Source organism: Vipera ursinii (genome assembly GCF_947247035.1).
Source record: "Vipera ursinii genome assembly, chromosome: 2".
NCBI lineage: Eukaryota > Metazoa > Chordata > Lepidosauria > Squamata > Viperidae > Vipera > Vipera ursinii.
In genome coordinates this window covers 34,963,676-34,986,127 of record NC_139513.1, presented here as the reverse complement: position 1 = coordinate 34,986,127, position 22,452 = coordinate 34,963,676, and the positions used below count along the sequence as shown (strand labels likewise).

The window sequence follows — 22,452 nt, the reverse complement described above, 5'->3', positions numbered from 1 at the left end:
CCCTGTGCTTGCGTAGCTATAAGGTATGAGATGGGCCCTGTTTGTTTTATTACTGTTCCTTGGACCCACTTGTTTTTATCTGTGTATGATCGTGCCCAAATCAATTGTCCTGGGTTGAGTGTGCGGGTAGGGTGGGGGTGTGGTTCTTTTTCTGGATACGTGTCAGGGTGCAGTCTGTCCAGACGTGTTATTAGCCTTCTCCCCCATCTTAATTCTGCTGGTGATTTGCCGGTCGTAGAGCATGGTGTTGTGTGTTGTGCTAAGAGGAACTGGCTGAGGCGCCTCTGCCAGTTTCCTTTAACGAATTTTTTTAATGCTTCTTTCGTGGATCGTACCATAATTTCAGCCATTCCGTTTGACGAAGGGTGGAACGGCGCCGACGTGACCAGCCTAATACAATTCTTCATAGCGAAGATCTGAAATTCACGAGAGGTGAATTGAGGCCCGTTGTCAGAAACTATGGTGTCAGGTAAGCCGTGGGTAGCGAATATTTTTCGTAAAGCTTGAATAGTGGCTTGGGACGTTATTGTTCTAAGGGGGGGTGACTTCCAGCCATTTTGAGTGGCTGTCTACTACAATTAAGAAACTTTGGCCTTGGATGGGTCCCGCAAAATCTACATGTATACGTGACCAAGGGTTTCTTGTTGTCTCCCATTTATGGATTGGAGCCTGGGGTGGTTCATTCCTGGTCTCTTGACAGGTATAACACCCACCTACGTACTTTTCTATTTGCTTATCTATGCCTGGCCACCACACATAACTTCTAGCCATCGCCTTCATTTTTACAATTCCAGGGTGTCCTTCATGTAAAATTTGTAATGTTTGGTCTATGTTCCTCTCTGGTATGATGACCCTATTTCCCCACAGCAGGCATCCTCTATGTGTTGAGATCTCATTTTTTCTGTTATAATAAGGTTGGAATTGAGGTTGTGGATTTTGAGCTGGCCAACCTGTTGTGGCCCATTTGAGGATTCTGGCAAGTATTTTATCTTTGGCAGAATTATTAGCTATGATGTTTGCAGTCAGGGGGCATTCTGGAAGTTGGGAGATTGCTAAAATCTGGCTGGCTGGGGCTGGGTCTGGGTCCCTGGTTTGTATGGGCAGTCTGCTGAGGCAGTCAGCATGACCCAATTCTTTACCTGGTTTATGTATTAGTTGATAGGAATAGGCTGCTAAGAAGGTTGACCATCTTAGCATTCTCGGGGAGAGAATTTGTGGAGTAGTTTTGTTCCACGTGAATATGCCTAGCAGGGGTTTGTGATCTGTAATTATAGTAAATGGTCTTCCATACAGGTAATCGTGAAATTTTTTGACCCCTGCTACTATTGCTAGGGCTTCCCTGTCGATTTGGGCGTAGTTTCTTTCAGCTTTGGTTAGAGTGCGTGAATAGAAGGCTATGGGTCTTTGTGTGCCGTCCTTGAATATGTGACTTAAGACAGCCCCGATTCCATAGGGAGAGGCATCGCAAGCGATGCATATTGGGGTGTCCTCCCTGAAAAGGGTGATAGTTGAACTGTGACAGATAATCTTTTTTAATGATTGGAAGCTACTCTCATGTTCTTTGGTCCAGGACCAAGTTGTACCCTTGTCTAGGAGTCTGTGCAGAGGCTCCGCAATAGTGGCCTTATGGGGGATGAAGGCATGGTAAAAATTTAACAATCCTAAAAAGGATTGCAGCTCTTGCTTATTCCTAGGACTGGGTGCGGTTTGAATAGCCTGTAGTTTTTCTGAGGTGGGGTGGATGCCCTGGCTATCTATTTTGTACCCTAGGAATTCAGTGGATGTGACTCCAATAGAGCACTTTTCCCGCTTAAGTTTGAGGCCGGCTTCTCTGAGCCGGCTTAGCACAGCTGACAGCCTGTCAGCTAAGTTCGCTTCGTTTTCTCCGGCGATGAGAACATCGTCGAAGTAGGGGCAGACCCCGGGTATTCCTTTCAGGGTCTTCTCCATGATACCCTGAAATATACCCGGGGCCGCCGATATGCCAAATTGGAGCCTCTTTACCTTAAAGGCACCGCGGTGGGTGACAATTGTCTGGGCCTCCGCAGTGTCCTCAGTGACAGGTAGCTGTAAGTACGCCTGAGCGAGATCGAGCTTGGCGAAAAGGGTGCCCGAGCGGATGGAAGCAAATACGTCCCTTACCGCTGGCACCGGGTAGGCATGGGGGCTGAGGGCTAAGTTGACTGTCGCCTTATAATCGGCGCACAGTCTCACTTCCCCATTAGGTTTGATTGGGGTGACGATAGGGGTCTCCCAGGTTCCCCCTTCTGTGGGCTCAAGCACCCCTAGTCCTATGAGGCGATCAAGTTCGTTTTCGATTTTTTCCTTAAGGGCAAAAGGTACCCTCCTGGCTCTTATCTTAACTGGTTGGATTGCAGGGTCTAACTGTAAGGAGATGGGGGGACCCGTGTATTTCCCTAAAGTGCCATCGAAAACGTCGGCGAATTTATCGCAAACGGCTTCTAGGCTGGGTGTTAGGATGGTGTTAACCCCAGTTAAGGCGATACCTAATGGACTGAACCAGTTTAGTCCTATCAAATCGGTGCGGTTCCCTGGTGTGACTAAAACCTCCAGGGGCCCCTTGAACCCCTTGTACTGCACTACGACCTTGGCTTTTCCTTCCACCGGAATGGGGGTTTTCTGGAAGTCAGCTAGGTGTACCTGAGTTTGTTTCAGGGGGATTTGTCCTCGGCCCTTCTGACAGATCTCCTGATAGGTTGTTAGAGAAATTAAGGAAACTGCCGACCCGGAATCTACTTCCATGTGGCAGGGCACCCCCTGAATCCTGACCCAGATCTTAACCTTGGAGCTTATGCTGTTTACCCTGTCCACAATCTCTACCAGGGGCCCTGGGTGGGGTTCTTTGCTGGCCTGGGCAGCTGGCCTACCTGGGGGGTTTGCCTCCACCTCATTGATGTTGTCCCGGCCCTTGCTGCGGCACACCGGCTTGATGTGGCCGGTCTTCCCGCAATTGTGGCATTTCGCGTTCCTAAAACGGCAACCTCCTCGGGCATGATTGCCCCCGCAGCTGGCACAGGCGGCTCGTTGCTCGTAACGCGGTGGCGGTGGAGGGTTCCTGGCTCCCCGGCGGTCCGACGTCTTTCCCCTTCTCGGCTGTCGGTGCTCCATTCGGCGTTGTAGGGCTTCTCCGTCGGTGAAATCTACCGACTCTCCGCTGTCGCTGAAGGCTGCGCTTTCCTGGTAGACGGTCGCGGGGGTCTCTGGGGTCGTGTTGGTCGGCTTCTTCTTGTGGCTGTGTTCGTATGCCATGATCTCCCTGGTCAGCTCGGCCAGGTTCATGTCGGGTTTGGACGTCAGTTTTTTTTGTAGCTTCTCGTCCCTCAGACCGATCACCACCTGGTCTCTGATGCGGTCTTCCAGGTCGGGGAAGCAGCAGTTCCTTGCGGCATGCCTGACCCCGGCGATGAATTCGTTGGCGGGCTCGTCCTGCCGTTGTTTCTTTTGCGCGAATTGCACCCGCCAGTATAGTTCTGATCGAGCCGGCATGTAGTATTTGCTCAGCTGGTCCACCAAGTCCGCGTAGGAGACTTCAGTGATGGGCACTGGGCTGAACAACCCGACGGCTGCATCGTACACCGGGGGCCCGCTGATGTACAGCAGAGCGGCGGCCTTTGCTCGGTCGTCAGTGATCTTACTGACGAGGAGGAATCCCTCGACTTGGCCGAGGTGTGATTGCCATCTCTCGGGATGGCGGGTATCAAACTCCCTCACACGGCCGAAGTTTGCCATGTCGTCCGGTCCTGGGTTGCTCCGATGGAAGTTAAAACTTCCGTGACAGCTCTTGCCGGGAACTCCCTTCCTCGGCCGTGACTTCAGCTCCGGAGCGATCCCATCCTCGTCGCCAGTGAAGTAGCCGAAGGACCACTCGGGACGACAGGCTAGTAACAACAGATTTATTTAAGAGCAAAGGCAAACATAGAATAACTGTCCGGCTTTTATAGCCGGCAGCTGGTAGTGAGAACCAATCAGCGGTGTCCGTTTTGGCGCCCTGTCAGGCAGGGACCAATCCGCGTCGTCTTTTGTTGACAGCTCCGGCTTCCGCGTGTCTTGGTGTTTTGACAGCCGCGAGCTGTCAGTGGTTGCGCCTGCGCTGTATGGTGGATGTTTTGACAGCTCAGGCTTCTTCGTAGTCCGGCGTTTGACAGCCGCGAGCTGTCAGTGGTGGCGCCTGCGCGGTGCGGGGAACTTTGACAGCTGTCAAAGTTCCCGCGTGTTTTCTTGTCAGGCTGCTTTAGTTTATACGCTTGCTGCTGCCGTATTATTTGAACATTTAACATATATACATCTCTCTCCGGGGATTGTTTACGTATATAACACAGAGAGAGAGAGAGAGAGAGAGAGAGAGAGAGAGAGAGAGAGAGAGAGAGAGAGAGAGACAGGTACGTGCGTACAGAATCAAGAGTTGGCAGAGTATATGGGCTCCTTCTGAGGGGTACTTACAATATAGTCCCAAAATTCTGACAGGGCCCCCCAACAGAAAGATTTCTCTTTCACGGTGATCATAGAAATGCAATAGTCTTTATCTTCCTTTCTCTGGTTACTTTTGTGGTTTATATTGATCCAAAATATTTTCAATTGCGCTGTGCTTTTTTCTCCTGAATGTTTGAACACATAAATTGGATTGCCAGCACTTCTGATGCTTTCTAAAGGGAAAATCATTGCAGGGCATGCTGAATGACACAAAATAGAGGTGGGAAATATTTCTCCTATCGTTTCTTTATATACATTAGGAGTTTGAAAAACTATTTGAGTATAATTTCTTTTTTTGTATTTATACCTATATATCTACAAACTCTTCTCAGTTTATCAGCTTCTGACAATATTCAAATGAAGGCAAAATATTCTGGCCTGTAATAATGAAAGTAGTTTGATCCCTACATGTCAGCTCATGTCAGAATAAACATGAATGGGCTTACTGTTGAAATATGAGCGTGATTGTGTTATTAATATTTTTTAGCCGCGGAATATGGACTCACCATAGCTTTTACATCAAGGCTAGAGCAGGCACTCTAGTGAAAGCTTGATTATTAGGTTTTTATAATTGTAATTATCTTTTCATGAGAGCGGTAGGAACATAATTCAATAGGAAGTGAACAGGTTCTAAACACTTTCTGTAAATGAAAGAGTTTTTCAAAACATTTGTTTGTATTTTAAGATCCAAATGAGGATTCCATTCTAAGACAAGATAGATAACAATTGACATATTGCAAGAGTTCTTTAGGTGATATTGTTTATTAATTGTTAACCTAATACTTTTTAAATTCAGTTCTGTTAAATTGGCAAGAAATTTATCAGCAGGAACAAATGTATTAACAGGAACACAAGTGTAATAAATTTGATAGCAACTGGTCTATGTAGAAAATACCCAACTTTTAAAAGTGACTTAATTAAATGTAGGTGAACGTTTCATTATGTTCTAATGGAAGAAATAAGTGTCAATATGTTTCAAAACATTTATTGTATTTAATGCAGTTTTATACTGTTTCTCATTAAAAAAAACAATCTTGAAGTTGTTTGCAGTAAAACAGTACACTAATACTTTATTAGTGTACTTTTTTATCAGTATACTAATTTATCAGCTCCTTTATTAACTGACTGCTTCGCTCCTTTGTATATTCATAAGTATTGGCTGCATAGTAAGATTACATCAAAATGATACCACATGTGTGTTGATATTATGACCCAAATCCTGCCATCACATCGTTGTGTCCCAGTGTCTGATGCTTTGTGTCCCTATTTGCTCTTCCAGATGCTGGAAACCTGCTGGTATCTTATTATCTTCTGTCAAGATATGTAAGAAATGGTACCCACTGTTGTGTCATTTATTAATAGCAATGTATACATGATTCTTTTTTATCTTATAATTATTTTCTTTTATGATGACTGACATATCTGTGTTAGTCATAACACTTCCAATCTTAGATATCTCAACAAGTATTAAGTATGAATGGTATTTTGATAGATTGAACATTTTACACTTCAGCAGAATATCTACCTTGAACTGGTTACAACTGATTGACTTGTAAGTGCAAGTGCAAATGGCAATATAATATATTACATTCAGATAAAATTTTGAAAATCTGAGCTCATGAGAAGGAAAGAATGTTTGCAATGAAAAGCAAAAACATTTTGTTGGTTGAGTCTAGATGTAAGAATGTGCTCATTTGCAATATCAATCCTTGCTTATTGTATGTGTGACATACAGTATGTATCATATATGTATGAAAGCCTAGAGTCACTTTGGATAGTGAGATAGGCAGTATATAAATTTAAAGAAATAAAAATAAAATTTTGTGACTATTAATTTCATTTTTTTAAAAAAATCTACAAATGAAATAAATCTTAGAAATGAGCAATTAGATTAAACATTCAGTTAATACTATCCATAACTTTGAACAAAAAGGCTATATTCTTAGGACTCATTTTTTAAACTTAGGAATCAATTAAAAGTTGTGGCTTTTATTCTGCAGTTTCAAACGTGAACACATTTCAGGTTTATTTCTGGCTTCTTTATTGACCCTTTCCAGCTTCACAGATATGTAAGCCAAGTGGAGAAAAACAGAAGAAAAACAAATTTACTAGAAAAAACAAGATCTTTGTGCTCATTTGCAAAAAACACATTCTGGCTTGTTTCTACCTTGTTCAAATTATTATTAAACTATGTAATATGCAATATGTGTACTCCAGCAATCACTGTGTACTGTATCTGTCCATTACAGATTTTGAAATCCAGTTCCAATGCCTACTCCCATATATAATACATAAAGCATCAATAGATGCCTGTTACTCGTCCCAGCTTCTGCCAACCTAGCAGTTCGAAAGCACGTAAAAATGCAAGTAGAAAAATAGGGACCACTACGGTGGGAAGGTAACAGCATTCCGTGTGCCTTTGGCGTCTAGTTATGCCGGCCACATGACCAGGGAGACGTCCTCGGACAAGTGCTGGCTCTTCGGCTTTGAAACGGAGATGAGCACCGGCCCCTAGAATTGGAAACGACTAGCACGCATGTGCGGGGGAACCTTTACCTTTTATAGATGCCAAGGATTAAACTTAAACCCTTCCTTGTCATGCTTGTTTTCTATCTGTGTGAATATCTTTTTTCTAAATGGGTGAGCTTTCCAAAACGTCATCCTACCATCTGTGATTCTGTGTTGTGATTATGCAAACTCATCCTCCCAGCTAAGATAAAAATAGCAGTTAACAAAATAATGAACAGATGAAGATGGGCCTATTCACAAAATAAGCAAGCCTGTTCCTCTCTGAAATGAAATGGTCAACAATTTTGCCATTACACAGTACCTTAAGTATGGGTGTCTGTTTGGAAAAAGAGTACTTGCTGGAATGTTGTATTGTATTGTAATTTTAATCTTCCTCCTGATCCTAAATTCTTGTTTCTTGGATTAACTGATCCCAGTATAGACCATAGGATGAAAATCTGACGATCTGCTATAAAAATGTAAATAAGGATACTGAAATTCAACAAGCTTTTCTTTCTGCTACTTATAATTTCTATTGCATTAAAGATCTCTGTCTTTCTGAAGACAAAATATTGGTAATTTTAAAGCCAGCTGTTTTTCTTAATACTGAGAATGCTGATAGATAGCTGGGGGGGCGGAGGGGGAGGTAGAAGGGGAGACTAAATAATGGGAAAACCAAACTGCCCCAAGCCTTGAGGATCAAATGAAAGCATAGAGCCAAGGTAGAAATCAACTGACTTTTAATATCACCAGCTGGTAATAATGTCAAATCAATCATATCTGGCGCTGATCACAAAATAGTACAAAACACTGATGCAAAAGTATCCTTAGCTAGGTTTAGTATGTCATACAGACACAGCCAGCATGCATTAGAGAAAGGCAGCCTCTTAAATCCAAATGCATTTTATATTTATAATGGATCATAAAAAATAATAATAAAACAGCCCTCTGTGTAGTCATTCAACACCAGTAAAAATTTACTTTGGGGTGCTTCTCTTTAATTTTGCTTCCTTTAGTTTTATTGGCATGGGCTTTCTCTCATTCATGTTTGTATTTTGAGATGTTTTTTCCCCCCATATTTACTTATTTTCTTTGCCAATTCTATTATGCCCCAATGTAGGCAACTAATTTTTTAAGCCAGCAGCTGAAGCTGCTTAAGACTTTGTTCATAGTAATGAATTATTAACTGCTTCCAGTGGAAAAAAAATGGTGAATAAAATATGATCTCTATTCTTACATATGTTCACCATTAGGAGACTTGCTGCTACAGTATTTTCAATTACTACATTTCCCGTTTTAAAAACTGCTGTATTGTCCTGTGTTTTCCTATTGTTGCCCTATTGAGATCATTGGCTTTCAAAATGTCTTTGGCTACCACTAGTTCTACCTTGGAATTTGTAAATAGTCAGCATCTTTCATGCCCTTTCTGTATTGCAAAAGAGCTGGCAAACTTTTCCTTCATCTTGACCAAGAAGTTAGGTTGGAGAGAAAAGGCTGGAAATATTTTAAATAGCTGAAGGTCTAAGAGGTCTGGATGAGAATAAGCACCCCTTTCTTTGACATGATGGCTTTGATACAGGGTACTTGAACTATGGTGCTGGAGAAGACTCCTGCGAGTTCCTTGGACTGCAAGGCGATCAAACCGGTCAGTCCTAGAGGAGATCAACCCTGACTGCTCTTTAGAAGGCCAGATCCTGAAGCTAAAACTCAAGTACTTTGGCCACCTAATGAGGAGGAAGGACTCACTGGAGAAGAACCTAATGCTGGGAAAGATTGAGGGCAATAGAAGAAGGGGACGACAGAGAATGAGGTGGCTGGATGGAGTCACTGAAGCAGGAGGCGTGAGCTTAAATGGACTCCAGAAGATGGTAGAGGACAGGAAGGCCTGGAGGAACATTGTCCATAGGGTCGCGATGGGTCGGACACGACTTCACAACTAACAACAACAACAACAACTTTAAAGCCAATAATGTGCATTAGAAATCAATAGGAGAGAATATTTGTAACTTAAGGTTCAACTGTGGGGTCCTTGGTGCTCTCTGAGCTTGGTTTCTCTGTTTTCTTGCAGTCATTTCATTACCCAACTAATAACATCATCCATTCTAGGGTTCAGAACTAGCATGGATGTTGTTACTGAGTTGGGTAATGAAATGTCTGCAAGAAAACTACAAAGCTCAGAGAGCACCAAAGACCCCACAAACCAGAAAGCTTTTGCTTATTTATACATTCAAACCTCTACAAATGCCCAATAACTCAATACTGAATTTGAGTAGATAATCTTCTCTACCACTCCATATCAAGACAGGCTGATGAAGAAAAGGGACAGACATCAATTCCATCAGTGCAAGACTGTGTGCTTTTAAAAATAAAGTGTAAAAGTAATTTTCATTTTTGTCAGTTATTGTTTATCAAAAGGGTTTGAAATGGTTTTTACAATAAATCAATCCCTCATCTTCATTATATGCTATAATTTGACACTACAGAACATAAACTTTTATTTCCCATTCCACATATACAACCTTACATTAATTTGCATGTGCTTTTTTAAAACTTACGTGTTGAAATAGCACATTTAGGGAGTGGATGGCAGGTCTTAAAAGTGCACACTTTTCTGGTGGACCTACTACAAATGTAACTTTGTCTATCTGAGCCTTGGCTGTTTAATATTTCATTTCTATTCATTTGAGGCATGCACATTTCTGATTTGGTTATTATCATTCAACTTGTAATGGCTTCCTAAATTACATTATTTCCTTCTAAGCATAGTAAGGAAATTTATTTGATGTGGTTACAATGGGAACCTAGTGGCTGATCTTATGTCTTGCTGACATCATGACTTCTATTAAATTGTAGCTTTGTTAAGCCTGCAATCTTGGGCACACTTAACTAAAACATCCTGAAATAAGTGGAATTTACTCCCTATAATGTTGCAGACGATTAAATGGTTAACTCCTAGCAACATGTTCATTGAATGACGACTCTATTTAATAAAAGTTCTTGTTGTGCTTACAGATGGCTTGTTGTGTGTAGTTGGTACTATTTTTTTTTTAACCTTAGGACTGATCTTTATTGTCATCTGTTATGCTCTGGTTTGTTTACTTTCTTGGGAAGTCATGTCTTAGCAGTTTGACATGCGGTCTGAATTGGAAAATTAGGAAGCTTAATATGAGAACAATGTAAACTGAAAATGTAAAAGTTATGCTATTGACCTTACAAATGACTTCAGGGATTTACTAATAAGCCACCAGAGAATTTCACAAGCTGACATGCAGCAATAGCATTAATAACTCATACTGCATCACACAACTTCTTGTCTTCTGCCTGTAGTGCAGAGGTATGTGTTCTCCCTGCATATCGTTTCTGGGAATTTATATTCATCTTTTTTTATTTTAATGTAGAAATTTTTAGTTTTACTTGGTGGCACATCCAAGAGTCCCAGCAGATGCGCCATATGAAAAGGCACAATCTTAGTTTGCTCGCTCTTATATTGTATTTTTTACTTGCATAATTTTTAATGCATAATGTAAATCAAATGTGTTATTGTCTAACAAAAGTTAGAAAGCAGTGAACCAATTACTGTACTATACATTTGTGCCATAGTCATACTTCTATCCACAACTGTGAAGATAAGGAAAAGTTAAAGGTTTCCCCTGTCCAGTCACGTCTGACTTTAGGGGACAGTGGTCATCTACATTTCCTGGCTGGAGGAGTAAGTTTTGTCCAAATACACTTCCATGGTCTTGTGGCCAGCATGACTATATACCAAGGCGCATAGAACATTGTTACCTTCTCATCAAAGTGGTACCTATTTATCTACTTGCATTTGCATGCTTTCATACTGTTAGGTTGGCAGGAGCTTGGGCAAGAATGGAAGCTCACCTCATCACTGGGTTTTAGGTATTTTATTGGGATTATGTTGTAGAATTCTGGGCAAATTATAAGAAAATTGTTCCTTAATGGATTGTTTTATGCTAATTGTCACAGGGAGTTGGATTTTTAGCATGCAATCAAACAAAACTCACATTCCACAAAGACTTTCTGATGGGGTAGCTTTTAATTTTTTTTTAAAGTAAGGTATATAATATACAGTAAGTTGCAGCTAAAATGCACTATCCTCTCCCAGTGTTTGACTTTGAAAAAATTTGACACGCAGTCAAGCAGTAAATTAATTATGTCTTACCTCCTTTTAGTGATTAGTTCTCTGCCTCCAATAATCTACTTTCATTACCATTACAAAGAGTGTATTTAACTTAAGTTAACGCCTTGCATATACAGCCATTACCAAATTTACCCTTTAGGATAATCAAGGACATTAATTAAGTTTGACTGGCAATATTTTGTGGCTAATAGAGCATTGATTTTCTTCTTGGGTCTTCTCTAGAACTTCTCCATTTGTGAACAGTTAGACATGACTTTTCAAAGATTTTTCCCTTCATCCAGAAACTCTTCAATAATCTTCCAAGATTCCACTCTGGAACCTGTGTTCAGCAGCCCAAACTGCCAAAATCCAACTTAGTTTGCCAAAAATTGTTTTCTTTACCTCATGCTCTAAAATTTAACCTGTGTTTTGGCCAGCATATGAGCCTATTTTTATTTTTCCTCCCCTTCTTGAGAGAGCTTCTGCGGAGAAGTTTATAACCATCCAGGTACAATGGACCGTGTGTGTTTGAGAAATGATTTGATCATGTTAATGTGTTAAGACTGTGGGGTCTTTGGTGCTGCCTGAGCTTGGTGGGTTTCTTGCATATGTTTCATTACCAAATTAGGTGCATCAATGCACTGATGATGTTATCTAATTTGCTAATGAAGCGTTTGCAAGAAAACCACCAACCTCAGAAAGCATCAAGGACCCCATAATTTAATCCTGAACTACAAATATTTTCTTCTAATGTATTAAGAAGATAATCATTCCTGTTATTTTTCATGAGGTACCCCTACATTTACTGCTAAAAGTTATACTGTATCGTAGATTTGGAATTTTCTGGTAAGAATTCAGTGAGAAAAAGTTATTCTACATCAACAAAAACTGTAATTTGAAGAATGACTGTTAACTAGGGAAATAATATTTAAGATAGAATTCATAAATTTCAGTGCCTAGGAATAATGGCCGCAAAAATATCAGTAGTGATATATAGACTGCTTAACTTCTTGACATTTTCAATTTCAGTGAGAAAGAATAAATTTATGATTTATAATTTTTCTTTCTCATAAAATTAGGCTGTGGTTGATTGGCCTTTTTTTGTAGCCCTTAGTTTCTCGAGTTAGATAAATGCACTGTTGCATTTGAATCTTTAGATGTTCTTTTCTCACTTTTAATCTTTGGGATCAGGTAAGGGAAGTTTGAGGATATGTTTCTCTCTTTTTCATTAACATCAATCTTTGATTAGTATTCTTCAGGGACAACAGAGGACAAATAAATCAGACCCAATTCCCTGTTATTGTTTTCAGACATGATGATTGTGAAAGAGAAAGCTTTCTGTCCCATTAAAAGGTAACATAGCAGGAGTGGGGCAACTGTGGCCCTTTATGACCTGTGGACTTCAACTCCCAGAATTCCTGAGCCAGCATGGCTGGCTGGCTCAGGAATTCTGGGACTTGAAGTCCATAGGTCATAAAGGACCATAGTTGCCCACCCTAGGATATAATTAACTCTCCCAGAAAAAAAATAGATTTATCATTTTCTGTTTTGCTCATTTGTGTCCAGATAGATGCAGCCTTGGCAAAAAAAAAAGTTCATAAAATTGATGAGACTCACTTAAGAACCATCTTGCTTAGCAGCAGAAATTCTGATCCCAACTGCAGTTGTAAGTTGAGGACTACCTGTATTTCCTTTCCTTTCCTTTCCTTTCCTTTCCTTTCCTTTCCTTTCCTTTCCTTTCCTTTCCTTTCCTTTCCTTTCCTTTCCTTTCCTTTCCTTTCCTTTCCTTTCCTTTCCTTTCCTTTCCTTTCCTTTCCTTTCCTTTCCTTTCCTTTCCTTTCCTCTCCTCTCCTCTCCTCTCCTCTCCTCTCCTCTCCTCTCCTCTCCTCATTTCATTTCATTTCATTTCATTTCATTTCATTTCATTTCATTTCATTTACAATGTGACTCTGGGCAGTGTCACGTTAATTTTCTTTTTCTGGGTGAATAACATTCGTAAAATCAGAAATCCAAAATCCAAAACTATTTTTGACCTATTGGTTTATTTGATATTTTTATAGCATGCTTTGGACAGTCCCACAAAATGGTTGTCATGGGTGAATTTGCCTATTCATGAAAAGATTGATCATAATATCTTTGGTCCATTACAAAACTCCCATTTGATGGGGGGGGGAAACCTGTTCAGATAGTTCTGTCTCTTCTAGCTGTGCTCTTTATGATTGTCACTTATTTTGAAGTACAATAAATGGAAGCACCCAACTCTTCATTCAAGGTCTAGGTACAGCCCAATGGTTTCCTTTCTTTTTATATAATAAAAATAAAATGAAATGAAAATTGGGCAGGCGTAGGAAGTCTGGAGGGATACTGAAAAATTGGTTCATAGATATATTGCTGCTGATTGCTAAGTTCAGCTCTAAGTATTTTTACTGTTAGCTTGAAATATCCAAAGAATATTAAATAGATATCAACTCCCTTCGTCATTGCATTTTATTGCGTCTGTAGATGTGAGGTACAGGCGTAAGTGCTAATAGCTTAAGTTACTGTCTGCTGCACATTTAATTGGTGGGTGACCCTAGCCAACTCCATGAAACTAATTCCAAATAAATGCCAAGCTAAGTCCAAGCACAACAGATCAGCCAGAGTTCGGTTCTTTATTTGCTTATATACAGTAGACAGAATCTTGACACCCTTACTGCTCTCATCCTAACGGATATACCTTGGGAAATTCTAGAGCAAGGGTCTTTAAACTTGGCCCTTGTGGACTTCAACTCCCAGAATTCCTCAGTCAGCGTGCCTGGCTGAGGAATTCTGGGAGTTGAAGTCCACAAGTCATAAAAGGGCCAAGTTTGAAGACCCCTGTTCTAGAGAGTGTCTATCCTTACTTTGATGTGGGATGAAGTTTCCTTTCATCACTTTGGCATTTGCCAATGAGTGTGCTAAGGATTGCACCCTTTTTACAGCTCCATAACTTACCAATTTTGGATTTAAGTAAGAAGACTGGAAGGCATCAGTGCAAAGTAAAAGAGCACAAAATGTTATTATGTCAGTAACAGATATTGATCTTTTGGGGCAACCCTGACCTTTGTAGTTACTGAGAGTTGACACTGAGTTGATGTCATATAATCAATCAATCAGTCAATCAATCTAAAGGAAGTCATTACATTCTTTTCACTTCAGCAAATTGAAACAAGGCCAGGTGAAGGCCTAAGAAACAAATCTGTACATTTTATAATGCATTCTAGATACATTCAAGATGCAGAATCCTGAGTGCCGTGTAACAGAGTGAGCGCCTGTTACTCGTCCCAGCTTCTGCCAACCTAGCAGTTCGAAAGCACGTAAAAAATGCAAGTAGAAAAATAGGGACCACAACGTTGGGAAGGTAACAGCATTCCGTGTGCCTTTGGCATCTAGTCATGCCGGCCCCATGACCATGGAGACGTCCTCGGACAATCACTGTCTCTTCGGCTTTGAAACAGAAATGAACACCAGCCCCTAGAGTTGGAAACGACTAGCACGCATGTGCAGGGGAACCTTTACCTTTACCTTTAGATGCAGTTAATCTGGTGTTCCACCCATCATTTTTTCATGTAAGGATGCTTGTTTGATTTTTTTAAAAAACAAAACAAAACTGAATGACTTGTGCCCTGGAAGACTTCTTCTATTCCTGCATTTATGAAGATCCAATGTCTTCTTAAAGGGATCCTTTATAGCAGCAGTGAGGGAGATTGGCTTTTCCTGTTAATTAAAACAGAATAATTGTTAAGGAGACATTTGAACTTGGATTACCCATGTGCACTGAATGTAAATATCCTGCTAAGCACTAGGCAACACTTCAAATCTGTAGTGTCAGCAGTTACAAAAATAGCTTTTTTTAATGAATTCAATAAAGTAGGTGTTTAGAGCTTTCAGCTCTGCAGATTTGCTTTAATAGGAGGAATTATCATTTCCAGAAGTATATGATCTGCCTGCTCTCTAAATATTGTCTTTGCATGCCAGTTACAAAATAATGTCAACGTTTCAAAGCTTCCATTCTGTGATTTTCTGGTAAAGGACAGACACACTGGAAATGTGTATGTATTTCTGCTACCAGTGTTAATATGACTATTGATTAATAGTTTTAGAAATATTGTAAGAAACTCAGAAGGCAGTTGCTGCTTTTCGTAAAGAAAGTATTTATTTTTTCAGTTTTAGCTCTTGGAAGGCATGTAATTTATTTTTCCATCAAGCTTTGAGAACCGTCACTTGGAAGGTGAAGGTTTGTTCTCTGAGCTTGTGGGTTGTTTTCCAAACATTTCGTTACCAGGCTAGGTAACATCTTCAGCAAAGAATCCAAATCAACTGCATAACCAATCATAGACAACACCGACCCTCAAACAACCTACACAAGCCCCCCACCAGCCATTCACCTCCCTATGGCCCTGACCTGATTTAACCTCCCCATCAGAAAACCCATCACAAACCTCTCACCAATGACTCACACCTGACCCATCACAAGACCCTCACTCTACACACCCACACCTGAAATCCTTATAAACAGAAGAATACTGACACTGACATCCCCTAAATTGTGCTGAAGATGTTGCCTAGCCTGGTAGCAAAACATTTGGAAACCAACCCACAAGCTTGGAGGATGAACCTTCATCCTCCTCCTACCCCAAGTTACAGATATTCATCATTATTACAAACTGTTACTTTATCCAGTAAATTTAATAATGTAGTGAGCATACCCAAAACAGCTTATAAAAATCCAGGTCAAGCTGTATTTGTAATCACGGAAGTCAGATGACTTCAAAACAACTTTTATTTGTAATTGTAATCCATCCTGTAAAAAAGGGCAATTCAAAAAGATTCTTCTCTTTTCCAGCCACAATCTCCAGGACTATAGATTCCAAGGATATCAAAAAGTTTAAACTATAAGCTTTGTCTCGACATCTAGCCAAGTTCTAGGGCTCCAGTCATAACAGCCTGTTAAAGTTAAAAATGCAAGGCTAAATGTAGTTCTTAGTTTTGCCAGTAGATGTCATTAGATGTCCATTCCCACCAGAAAGTTAAAGTTAAAATCCAATGGTTTCCAAACAAGGAATAATAATAAAAAAGATTTATAAATGCAAAAGCTTCCCAAAATATCCTTCTTCTGTCCCTCAATTATCTTCACAATGTTATTATAAGTCAGTTTTAATTTCCCCCAAAACTTAAACCACCACTTATAGTTCAGGAGGGAGGGGTAGAGAAAAAAAAAAACCTCCCTAAAGCTTGGGGATTTCTTGGTTTTGGCAGCTTTTTCTGGAACCAGTATTTTTTATTTGTAGAGAGGTAAGAAAAGTAGTCTCACCCAGATCAGCTGTTTTGCTTTCCGCTTGTTTGTGTTGTCTCTGACAATCAGTGGTTTCTGGCTGGCCGCATGGGTGCAGTCAGCCTTTCTTCCTGCCGGTCCTGAGGGCTTCTTTGGATCAAGCGGCACGATCTGCAAAGCTTTGCCCTTTGGCCAGTCACCTCTACGGGGTGACTTTCGGTCCTGTTGGACCCCCCAGCGGGTAGAAATCAAGCACGGGGAATGGAGCCTCGTTCCCCTGCGCCTGTGTTGCCACAACATCACCAGAAACAAAAAACTTCTACTAGCAGAACACTTTGGATTATAAATTTTGGTATATTTTTTTCCCTTTTTTTCTTTTTTTATTATCTATTACTATTTACCTCTCCTATTTGTTAGGAGCCTATTGGACTACAAATTCTGATTTACTTGGTAGATTATAAACTATGATTAAAAGATAAAGGTGAGCATTACAAGTCTATCTAAAGCTGGAGAAAAAGTAACTTCTGCTCCCTCCTCTGCTTATGCAAGTCCAGTTTATCAGAGATCAATTGATACAAGGCTCCAACAAGAAAAGGCTAATAACTTCCAAAAAGAAACTCAAGCGACGCTACAAGCAATCCAAGAGGCAATTGCTACTCACATGGCAGCTACAACAAGAAACCATGAGGAGATAAAAAGTGATCTTGATAAAATGAACCAAAAAACACAAACAACAACAACAAAGAATTCAAAAAAATAGAAGATTAATCAACTGAGGTTGACCAGAAATTAGAAGACTTAAAGGATGAGAACCAGAAATTGATTCAAATAAATGGAGAATTAGAAGACTCAATAGCTGTCATGGAAATGGAAAAGGCCTCATGCTTTCTAAGATTTCAAAATATAATGGAGGATAAGGAAAAGGACCTTCTAGACCTGATAATGGAATTATTGGCAGATGCATTAGGAATTGGGAAACAGGAAATGGAAGGATCTATCGAGTCAACTCAAACTTGGCTAGAAGAAATAAAGTCCCCAGAGAAGTACACATTAAAAGATCCATAAGAGATGAGATATTGAGAAGAGTAAGAGATGACTGTTTGAAATACAAAGAAAAAGACATTGTAGTTCTCAAACAAATCCCTAGGAGAGTAAGAGAATCCCGAAGAGAATACCAGTTTCTAACTAGAAAATTAATTGAAAAAGGAGTGAATTTCAGATGGCTGATTCCAGAGGGGATTTTAATCTATTGGGACATGAAAAGATATAGACTGGATATGCCACTTAAAGCAATGGAATTTCTATGACAACCAGAGCACGTTTATGGAAGGAGGTGATTTTGAATCTGGTACAAGGAGAGAAACAAAGAAACAGGAAGAGCTGGCGGTAGGAGGAGCAGTCAAATCAAGAGAGGAGGAAGAAATTAAAAACACATACATAGAAGAAGGAGCAAGACCAAAAAAACAGAGACAAATAAGATTGATTAGAAGATTAAGACCTAGATGTAATTGAAAGAGATGGAGAAGGAAAGTGGAATTTTGTCAATGAATATAAATGGACTAAATTCTCCCTCAAAAAGGAAAAAAAAATTACACGGCTACAAAAAATAAAAATGGATATAATTTGCCTCAAAGAAACATAAATTGGCCTCCAAAAAACCAAATGCAGAGGTTCAGAATAGGTGGTACCTGGCTCAATACTAGTAGTTGTGAGAGATCTTGGAGTCCTAGTGGACAATTACTTAAATATGAGCCAGCAGTGTGTCACAGCTACCAAAAAAAAATAACCAACACGGTCCTAGGCTGCATTAACAGAGAGATAGAATCAAGATTATGTGAAGTGTTAGTACCACTTTATAATACCTTAGTAAGACCACACTTGAATATTGCATCCATGTTTAGTCACCATAGCATAAAACAGATGTTAAGATTCTAAAAAGAGTGCAGAGAAGAGCAACCAAGATGATTAGGGGACTGGAGGCTAAAACGTGAAGAGCAGCTGCTGGAATTGGGTATGTCTAGTTTAATGAAAAGAACGACTAGGGATGACATGATAGCAGTGCTCCAATATCTCAGGGGCTGCCACAAAGGGTCAACTTATTTTCCAAAGCCTATGAAGGCAGGACAAGAAGCAATGGATGGAAACTAATCAAGAATAGAACAAATCTAGAATTAAGAAGATATTTCTTGACAGTTAGAACAATTAATCAATTGAGTGATTTGTCTTCAGAAATTGTGGGAGCTTCAACACTGGAGTTTTTAAAGAAGAGATTGGACAGCCATTTGTCTGAAATGGTATATGGCTTCCTGCTTGAGCAGGAGGTTGAACTAGAAGACTTCCAAGGTCCCTTTCAACTCTGTTATTCCATACAGTTGCAGTGATAACTGCCAGTGTTCAAACCTATATTATAACCACTGGCTATTTTTTATTTTAGAAAATCAAAACAATATTCTCAGTACTTTTGCAACCCCATGGCTTAAGAAACAGGAGTTCTAGAACGGTATTGTTACCAAACAAAATATCTACTGTATTATATTCTGGTTTGCTTTAAGAAAATCCATTATAGTGTTATTTAAAAAAATATTAAAATGAGACATAGGAATAAAATAATGACAATTGGTTTAGAAATAACATTTTATTTTTTGGATGGTGAGATGGACAGCATATACATTTAATAATAAATTCAAAAAGAAATGTGTTGGCTCAAAAGTAGTCAGGAGCAGTCATTTTTAGAGGAATTGTAGTCCATAATTTGAGAATAACACAGGAGAAAGCTCTTTCCTGACATCTGCAATTCTGAAATGTGTTTTTTCTAAATGTTAACAGTTTGTTAAATACCTGTTTAAAGGAATAGCTGGTCCTTAAAGGGTTAGACCTTGGGCAGTATAGGGCTTTACAATTTAAACCAAAACTTTGACTTGAGAAGACGGTGCTGATCTCTTTGCATTGGAATAAAAATTCCAACTCATACTTCAGAAGGCACTCCGAGAGAAACTTTGTGGAAAATGCATTGAAATTATTTAAATGTTATTTGACTAAAGCACAAACAACTGTAGATAAATAAATGTAGAATGAATCTCTCTCTCTCTCTCTCTCTCTCTCTCTCTCTCTCATATAGATAGATAGATAGATAGATAGATAGATAGATAGATAGATAGATAGATAGAGATAGAGATATATTTATATATAGATATAGATATAGATATAGATATAGATATATAGAGATATAGATATAGATATAGAGATAGATAGATAGATAGATAGATAGATAGATAGATAGATAGATAGATAGATAGATGGATGTATATATATGTTTGTGGCCTAGAGGTTAAAACAACTGCCTAATGTGCAATCAGCCCAGGTTCGAATCTCAGAAGGGTATAGCTGACTGATGAAAACAAATAAGTTTGAAATGCATATCAGTCTCCCTTTAATTCTTTGTTAGCAATCTAAAATTTACACACACACACACACACACACACACACACACACACACATATATATCTTTGGTCATTCGGGTTTTTCCCCGCGTAGAGTCGAAGGTGTAGGAGCAACGTTTCGACGGAATCCCATCCGTCATCCTCAGGCTGGTGGCTTCAGCTTCGTTCTTCTGGGTAGTGTTCTTCTGGGTAGTGTGTGGTAGTGGCTGTTTGTTCCTCTTTTTTAAACTGCCAGAGGGGGTGTGTTCTGTGGGTGGAGGTGTGCTCTGATTGGGTGGGGGGTTAGCTGTGTTCTGATTGGGTGGGAGTGTGTTTTGAATGGGGGGCTGTGTTCTGATTGGGTGGGGATGTGTTTTGAGTGGATGGGCTGGTCTCAGCTGCCAGCCTTAGACCTGAACTGGTGAGTTGTGCTGCTTTTGTTCAGCTCCATGTTTGTGGTGGTGCCATGTTTTTATAGTGGGTGTCAGTTTGCTTATTGTGTGGTTTGGAGGGGTTTAAAGTGGCTGATGTTGCAGCTGTAGTTAGGTTTCTGTTTTGTGGTTGTGCATCGTTATCATTGTGGGTTCGGATTTGCTTTTTGAATGGTTGTGTGGTGGTGGTGTCATGTGATGTTATCATGAGTTTGGGTCTGGTATCATTCTTGGTGGTTGGGACTCATCTGTCAATCAAGGCGGGTTTCCAAATGGCTGGTAGGCGAGAGGTATCATCTCGTCTGTTCATGCAGTGGGGGCGTTTTTCTATCTCAATGGCTTCTCTGATTATTCTGTTGTTAAAATGTTCAATTTTGGCAATAGTTTTGGTTTTTTTAAAATCAATTTCATCTCCCGTGGCTTCAAAGTGTTGGACCAGGGATGAAGTTTGTTCTCCCTTTCTGAATGAGTTTTTGTGCTCTTCAATGCGTGCATATATATGTGTGTGTGTGTGTGTGTATGTATATATATATATATATACATACATACATACACACACACACACATTAGAAGATGTATTTATGTTTTAGGAAATTTGGGAAATCCACTCAGCTTAATATTATCATCTTAGTTTTGGTACAGTGGTTAGAATGTGGTATTGCAGACTCATTCTGATGACTGCCAGCAGTTCGATTCCCATTGGTTCAAGGTTGACTCAGCCTTCCATCCTTCCGAGGTTGGTGAAACAAAGACTCAGTCTGTAAGGGGCAATATGCTGACTCTGTAAACCACTTAGAGAGAACTGTAAAGCACTGTGAAGTGGTATATAAGTCTAAATTCTATTGCTATTGCATTTTTATTGATGTAAAGTAGTCTGATGGGACAAATGGACAGCAGATAGCAGGGCCACTCCAGGTAAATGAAATAAATTATATATATAAAGTTGTTTCTAGGCAACTGTGGGTATTTGTAAAGGATATCACTCTTTCATGTAATGCAAAGCCAGTAGATTTTTTGTTTTGTTTGTTTCATGAAAATGATTGAATGATATACAGTCAAATTGAAACATGATGATGGTGGAATTTGAAAGGGTGTGTTCATACCTCTGGGAGTTTGCCCTACTGGAACAATTTTGTTCCTGCTTAATCATTTTGCATGCCTGGAGAATGAATTTGCTTGGCTCTCAGAGACTATGAGGAACAGATGACTGTGTAGCAAAGAGAAAAGTTTCTTAATGGTTCCCACCTTTAAACAGATAAACAAATAAAGAAAAGATTGCTCCTTTGTTTGGAAGGCTCTAATAGTGGGAATTCAGTTGTTTCTCTCTCTGTGTGTCTCTGTCTCTGTCTCTCTCTCCATCTCTGTCTCTCTGTTTATCTATCTCAGAGCAGTGATTAGTCTTAAATGGAGAGCTGCTTCTATAAAAAGACTTAGAGGTTTCTCACTTATTATTTTTAATTAAGTGTTTCAAATTCATTTTTAACTACTAGATGTTAAATCCCTACTGGCCTGAGACCAGATAACTAATGACTTCATTTATTGATGTATATGATTATGAACACAGAGGATGATATATGATTTGTATTCTACATCGATCTTATGTGCTGATGCTGCAGAATATTCTACCATAATATTTTATTTACCTGAATAAACATTTCATTGCCCTATAATAAATTTGACCTAATCCCTTGTATCTTTCTTGGTGACTAGAAGTAAGATTCATTTCTAATGGAGAAACCTGAAGATTTAAAGTGGGGAATGCATACTTTTTAGCTACTATACATTCACATATGTTTTTATTAGACTGGGGAAGGACAGAAAGAGCTGACAGTATAAAAGCTGGTATTCCAGTTTACTTATTCAAGCTTGGATATAAGCCAAGAATGAATAGGAATCTATGTGTCTCATCTTATCCTTGAATGATTATGTTTGTACTTCAGTTTATGTATTTGGTTTTAACTGGTTCATTTAAACCAAATCTTCTGTTATGCCACATAGGCTTAATGTTGATTTATAAACTAAGATTTAAACTGTATATTCACAGCTGTTCCCACTGATATTGAGTTATATTTGCATGTAAGAAATCCATCATTTAGGTTGAAATCTGCATGATTTAATGGGTATAATTGAGGAACAGTAGATTCTACTCTAATACAAGTAAATAGAGGTAGC

General features: G+C 39.6%; 1 protein-coding gene across 1 annotated transcript in view; it reads left to right on the top strand.

Annotated features, from left to right (window-relative positions):
- Positions 1 to 22,452, top strand: part of MAGI1 (membrane associated guanylate kinase, WW and PDZ domain containing 1) — a 530,488-nt gene that overhangs the window by 227,588 nt on the left and 280,448 nt on the right. The gene's annotated exons all lie outside the window — the stretch shown is intronic.